The sequence below is a fragment of the Macaca nemestrina genome, chromosome 9 (assembly GCF_043159975.1).
Source record: "Macaca nemestrina isolate mMacNem1 chromosome 9, mMacNem.hap1, whole genome shotgun sequence".
In the NCBI taxonomy this organism is placed as follows: Eukaryota; Metazoa; Chordata; class Mammalia; order Primates; family Cercopithecidae; genus Macaca; species Macaca nemestrina.
The window spans coordinates 120,466,339-120,473,561 of record NC_092133.1 but is presented as its reverse complement, the minus strand read 5'-3'; the positions used below and the strand labels follow the sequence as shown (position 1 = coordinate 120,473,561).

Below are 7,223 nucleotides of genomic sequence, written 5' to 3'. Positions count from 1 at the left end.
ATTTAGGCTTATAGGGCCAGGCGCGGTGGTTCATGCCTGTAATCCCAGCACTTTGGGAGGCTGAGATGGGAGGATCATGAGGTCAGGAGATCGAAACCATCCTGGCTAACACAGTGAAACCCCATTTCTACTAAAAATACAAAAATTAGCGGGTCATGGTGGCACGCACCTCCAGTCCCAGCTACTCAGGAGTCTGAGGCTGGAGAATTGCTTGAACCCAGGAGGTGAAGGTTGTAGTGAGCCGAGATCCCGCCACTCCACTCCAGCCTGGGTGACACAGTGAGACTCCATCTCAAAAAAAAAAAAGAATTTAGACTTATATATGGTTAAATTATGTTAAAGCTGACTCCTTTTATTTTTTAACTTTGGACTAAAAGTTCTCCAAAAATAGGGAACTGTAACCTAACTGGATGTGTAAACAGACTGTAACCTACTCTTATGCCAATCACAGAGTTTTGGCCAATCGCTAATGGGCAACTGTTCAAACCATGCTCAAATAAGACAAATAAAGTTGTGACTAACGTGGCTGTTTTTGTACCTCACTTCCATTTTCTGTATGTCACTTTCTTTTTTTGTCCTTTTTTTTTTTTTTTTTTTTTTTTTTTGAGACGGAGTCTCGCCCTGTTACCCAGGCTGGAGTGCAGTGGCGCTAACCTCGGCTCACTGCAAGCTGCGCCTCCCGGGTTCATGCCACTCTCCTGCCTCAGCCTCCGGAGTAACTGGGACTACAGGTGCCCACCAGCACGCTTGGCTAATTTTTTGTATTTTTAGTAGAGACGGGGTTTCACCTTGTTAGCCAGGATGGTCTCTATCTCCTGACCTCGTGATCCGCCCGCCTCGGCCTCCCAAAATGCTGGGATTACAGGCGTGAGCCACCGCGCCTGGCCTCCATAAATATTATCCCACCATGTGACAGCAAACAGAGTTGCTCTGAACCTCTTTTGGTTCTCAGAGCTGCCCAATTGGTGGATCGTTCTTAATCAAACTCTTAAATTTAATTTGTCTGAAGTTTTTCTTTTAATAATACCGACAAAGGAAAAGTGATCTGGGGCCTCTGAGCAGGGGAGGCAAGTTTTGGGAAGGTGACCAGGAAAGGTATAGTAAACAAGGGTAAGATTTATTATGCAGATTTAACGCAGTGCATTCTCCATTGACAAGAGTTATCCTTCTCTTCCTAGTACAGAAAGAGAGAGGCACCCTTACAAATGGAGATTCCCTTTATAGATGTAAATTTCCCTTACAAAAAAAACTTATGCTGTGTCCTCAGAGTTTCTCTGTGTTTGCTGTTTCTCAAAATAATCAGCTCAAAATTGTCTTTATGTTAAAGAGGATTTGGGATGACATATTTAGCCTCCTACATTACTCTTAGGACAAATAAATACCGTTTTTCACATTTTACTGCCAAAAGGAAGCATACGATGATATTCTCGGTATTAACAAAACATAATTTTCAGGGCAATGAAAACCCTCATAGATAGAGACCGTTAGTTTCACTAGGGTATGCGTGTCTGTGTGTGTGTGTGTGTGTGCACGCGTGCAGAAAATGGCCCCAAGAGATTTAGCACTGGAGTGAGAAATGGGCATTATATTTTTGAAAGTCTCCCCAGGTGGTTTTGATGATCAGCTAGGTTTAGGAAAGCTTGAACTAAGGAAGACCTTGTGACTCTCAGTGAGTGAGCAAATTCTCTGTGAAATGTAGAAAGATTAGGAGACATAAGATGAAGAATAAGAAGTATGACAAAAATTCATAAAATCATAAATATTATGAATACTATGAAAGTAACCATAATAGGTTTGTTTCCTGATACATACAGCAAGTCAATACATCAAGACACTGGGTTGTAGCAGAGAAACAGGTTTAATTGTAGGGTCAGTGAACCAAGAGATGGGGAGAAACCTCAAGTCTATCTCCCCAAGGAATTTGGGGTTAGAGTTTCTAAGGGTTTTGGAGTGGGCCAAAGTGTGGGAATCACTGATGGGTTGAAGAACACAGGGCATCATGGAACAGGGAGATGAGGAAGTTGTATTCTCATGCTGATCCCATTCCTCTGTGTGAGTCTTCAAACTGGTTGCTGGAATTCATGGATCTGAAAAACATCTTAAACAATCCTTAAACAAAAGCCTTATGATGCTAAAGCCAGAGATCCTAGCCATAAGAACAACAGGATCTAGTGGTACGTGACTTTTAGCAACAAGGAAGTGAGCCAGAGTGCAGTCTGATGAATGCTTAATTATAACTATATTTCTGTCCAGAACCCTGAGTGCAATTTTTGCCAACCCTGTGTGGTGGTTTCATGAACATGGATGTCCTCATCGGATGAGAAGATACCACGATGAAATAAATTTATTCAATTGATTCTTGTACATGTAAATACATCCATATTTACACAGGTATATATATATATATATGCAGAGAAGATTGTGAATTCTGAGCACTGTAGAACCTTCCAGGGGAAGAACCAATTGCCAGGTCCTAAGAGCTGCCCTTGGCCACCTCTCCAATATGCTACTGAAGACAACCTTATGGGAAAGGTCAGCTTCACTCTGCTTCTTAAAGATGAAGAGTGGGGAATTATTCAGGATTCTTTAGGGTGCAAATACCAGAAACTTGATTGAAACTGGCTTTGTAAAAACAAACAAAATAAGGATTGGGAATCTATTGATCCAAGTTGCTGAGTGGAATCCTGGCATAGCTTACAGAGTGGAAGAGAAAACCACAGGAACCAGGACCTCAGGGCTTATAATCAGGTTGATGTAGTTTGAGTATCCGTCCCCTCCAAATCTCGTGTTGAAATTTGATCCCAAAATGTTGCAGGCGAGGCCTAGTGGTGAAACCACCTTTGCAAAATTATGACTGAAACAGTGAAAGAGATCTAACTTAACTGACTCCATCTTGCTTCTAACTTCAAGCTGTCCTGGTTCATTCCTGGGCATAGGCTGAACTAACTTTGGGAAAAAATTAGTTTATAATTTAAACAAAGAAGGTAATAGCCCTTTCTCAAAGCAGATTTCTTTCTTGCCTGGGGACTAGATTGCCTTTGTAAGACTAACATGAGCCACAAAATTAGAAACTATTGTTTAGGAGTCATGCAGCTGGAGGCTACAAGATTCTGACCCTCCCTAAACTGCGTCTAAGATCAGTGCTTGAGGTATTTTGCAGACCCTGAACTTAATGGATCAGCTGGCCCCACCCAGATCAATAAACTGGCTCATCTGATCTTGTGGCCCCCATCCAGGAACTGACTGAGCACAAGAAGACAGCTGCAACTCGCTATGATTTCATCTCTGACCAGTCAGCACTCTTGGCTCACTGGCTTCCCCCTACTCACCAAGTGATCCTTAAACACTCTGCTCCCCGAATGCTCTGCAAGACTGATTTGAGTGATAATAAATTCCAGTCTCCCGCACAGCTGGCTCTGCGTGAATTACTCTTTCTCTATTGCAATTCCCTTGTCTTGATGAATCGGCTCTGTCTAGGCAGCGGGCAAGGTGAACCCCTTGGGCGGTTACAGTGGGAGGTGTCTGGGTCACGGGGGCAGATCCCTCATAAATGGCTTGGTGTCAATCTCATGCAAGTGAGTTCTCACTCTATCAGTTCCCATGAGATCTGATTGTTTTTTCTTTTATCTTTTTAAATTTTTTATTGTTTTGTACACTGAAAATACGTACATCTAAGAGATCTGATTGTTCAAAAGAGCTTGGAACCTCCCTCCCCTCTATTGCTTCCTCTCTGCCATGTGACACCCCTGCCACCCCCTTGCCTTCTGCCATGAGTGGAAGCTTCCTGGGGTCCTTGACAGAAGCAGGTGCTGTTGTCGTGCTTTCTGTACAGCCTGCAGATCCATGAGACAAACCTCTTTTCTTTATACATTATCCAACTTCAGGTATTCCTTTATAGCAAAGCAAAACAGGCTAAGACATAGGTCTTCCATGTTCCAAGTCTGTCTCTTCTCTGGGTTACCTCTCCACATATCTCTGCTTTTATTTAAATGTTGTTCTTATTCTTCCTAGCATGCAAAACACATCCAATGATTGAGGGTGGTCCCTAACCAGCAACCTGGAATGAAGGAGTTCATTTCCTTGTCTCTATATCAGCAGTTCTCAGACTTTAGCAGGCATCGGAATCACCTGAACTGCTTGTTACAGGACAGATTGCGGGACCCCATCTCTAGAGTCTCTGTTGTGGTTAAGTCTGAGGTTGGCCCAAGAATATGAATTTCTGTTTTGTTTTTTTTTTTTTTTTGAGATGGTGTCTCACTGTGTCATTCAGGTTGGAATATAGTGGTGCAATCTCGGCTAACTACAGCCTCCACTTCCCAGGTTCAAGTGATTCTCCTTCCTCAGCCTCCTGAGTAGCTGGGACTACAGGCAACTGCCATGTCACCCAGCTAATTTTTTGTATTTTTAGTAGAGGTAGGGTTTCACCATGTTGGCAAGGCTGGTCTTGAACTCCTGACCTCAAGTGATCCATCTTGGCCCAAAGTAGCTCACAGGTGTAAACTACTGTGCCTGGCCAAGAATCTGCATTTCTGACAAACTTCCAGGTGATGCTTGTGCTGCGGGTCCCAGGACCACACTTTGAGAACGATTGTTATTTATTAATCCCAGAGAACATTATCTTTCCTGTGGCTTTGCCATGCTGTTTGCCATGTATCATTTGGTCTTGCAGGGGAGGAAAAATGCTTTCTTCTACCATTGTAGGTTCTTTGGCTGGTCTATAAATCAAGTTGACATAAAACAGATTAATAGTAGAAAAATAATTTTAATTACATACATATGTATGGGAGTCCCACAAAAATTAGATTCAAGGGAGTGACCAGATGATTGAGATGCATAAATCATCCTGAGCTACAGAAAGAAATAAAGGTTTGGTGCATGAGGGTGATGGAGACAAATTGTGGGAAGGTGAGGGGAGAAAATGTTTGGTGAACAAAGGTTGTCTTGTTATGCAGTTAAGTCTCTCAGGTGATAAAAGTTGCCTCAACATAGCTCTCCTCATGGTATATATATTTTATAATTGTAAATTTCCTTTATTAAACTGGAAATTTGTACTTTATTTTATGTAGTTGAGTGGGAGGTAAAGAGTTTTCCTGCATTGCTTGATTTTCAGTTTTTTTTAGCTCAAAATAATCTACCAAAGTGGCATATTTTGAGTCAACATGTTGTGAACCTCTTCATTTTCCATTGTTTTCACTGTTATAATAAACTCAGTGCTTCACCAACTTTTCCTCATTTAATTCTCAGGATAATCCCATGGGGTAGGTGCTACGTTGTTGTGACATATAAATGAGGAAGAGGAGAGGTTAAGTGACTAGCACACCAAGGACCTCCCATATGTTTTTTAAAGTATAGAAAGAATATTAGGTTTTAAATAATGGTATATTCAACATATGTTTTCCACCTCAACTTCCCAAAATACTTTCCCAAAAATGGTGGAAAAAAATCATAATCCCACAAGGACAAAAAAAAAAAAAAAAGGGAAAAGAGATGACAATAATAAAATAAAATGTGGAAACTGGAAGGAGTGGCACATGATTTATTAATAGCAGACCAAAGGACTGAAAACCTCACCAGACTCAGGCAATAGCCAGAAGCAGCCTCATTCTGCAGAATCCCAGAGATAGCAAAGAACTGGAAGCTCTTGGTTGCCCATGATGGTGACAGTACACTTGGGGTTCATGGAATTTGGAGACATAGTTAAGCCCTTGGATGCCTTTGCCTAGGCTACACAGCGGGATGACAATAGCCTTCCTATCCCAGCAAAACCAGACAGACTCCGACCTTTCGGACTGTGTATGTAAGGCTAAGGATGTGCTGCTGCACTGAAACTGGGCATTGAATGAAACAACTACCTGCTGAAAGGTAAGGCCACATGTCCCAACACTTCTTCTTACTTAAGTCTGAGAATGCTGATGCCAGGTGGCTCCTCTGTCCTCAGCAGATTTCTTTCTGGGAAAATAGATCAGACCAAGAGAAAAGACCACAGAGACTCTCAACTGGGATCCTCAGCAAAACAGCCACACCAGATCAATCAGAGTGAAGCCACCAATGGAGAAGCCCCCCCGCCCCCGGCACACAGATTCCAATCAGCTTTTCAGTGCCCTTCTATGAAATATCAGTGCCATGAATCATGAGGCATTTATATCATCTCAAAACAAAGAGAGACAAAAACAAATAAAAAAGAAACAGCTAGTGGACAGGAAAGACAAAGGAAACAGAAAGAATACAGGGAATGGAAGAAAATTTTAAAAAAGAAAAAAGTAAACAAACCTCTAATTGACATCTTCTGAGAAACAAGAGAAGATCTTGGATTCTGGAGAACAAAATTCTATTTTTAAAAACGAATTTTGTAAATTAAAAATAGCATAGCTGAAGTTAAATATTCAGTAGAAGGTTGGAAGATAAAGTGGAGGAAATCTCTCAGAAAGTGGAATAAGGAATAAGGAATGGAAAATAGAGACAAAATAAGAAAATGAGGAGATTAATCTAGGAAGTCCAATTTGTGACTAAAGTGTTTCAGAGATAGAACAAAGATACTGGTTGAGGCCGGGCACAGTGGCTCATGCCTGTAATCCTAGCACTTTGGGAGGCCGAGGCTAGCAGATCACTTGAGGCCAGGAGTTTGAGACCAGCATGGCCAACATGGCAAAATCTCGTCTCTACTAAAAATATAAAAATTAGTTGGGCATGCTGGTGCACACCTGTAATCCCAGCTACTCGGGAGGCTGAGGCAGGAGAATTGCTTGAACCCAGGAGGTGGAGGTTGCAGTGAGTAGAGATTGCACCACTGCACTTCAGCCTGGGTGAAACTGTGTCTTAAAAAAAAAAAAAAAAAAAAAAAATTGGTTGAGAGGAAGGATTGGGCAAAAGATTTCCCAGAACTCAATGACAGTCATCTTCAGATTGTAAGGTCCCACAGAGTACCCACAAGGCTATCTAGTGCAGTCATCCAAGTTGTATCTATGGACTAAGATGGGAACACGGCTCCCTAAAGTGATGCAGTGCACAACTTACACAACCGGATGTGGCAGCCCAAGGAATGCAAAAAGACTCATGCTTTCAGCTAGGAATTTTAGAGTACTAGGGATAGAAAAAAGAGTCTCAAAGCTTTCAGAGAGGAAAAATAAGTCATATCCAGAACCTTAAGAAAAAGAATGGCATCAGGCTTCTCAACAGAAACGTTATAGCCAGAAGACCATGGAACAATGCTTTGCAAAATGTTC

The 7,223-nt window shown here is 41.8% G+C and overlaps 1 long non-coding RNA gene across 1 annotated transcript; it reads right to left on the bottom strand.

Moving 5' to 3' along the window:
- Positions 1-1,859: 1,859 nt before the first annotated feature.
- Positions 1,860-6,314, bottom strand: LOC105480029 (uncharacterized). Its single transcript, XR_986244.2, has 3 exons — positions 6,271-6,314; positions 5,853-5,949; positions 1,860-4,715 (listed from the first exon to the last, which is right to left on the bottom strand). It is a non-coding gene; the product is annotated as an uncharacterized lncRNA (long non-coding RNA).
- Positions 6,315-7,223: the final 909 nt, after the last annotated feature.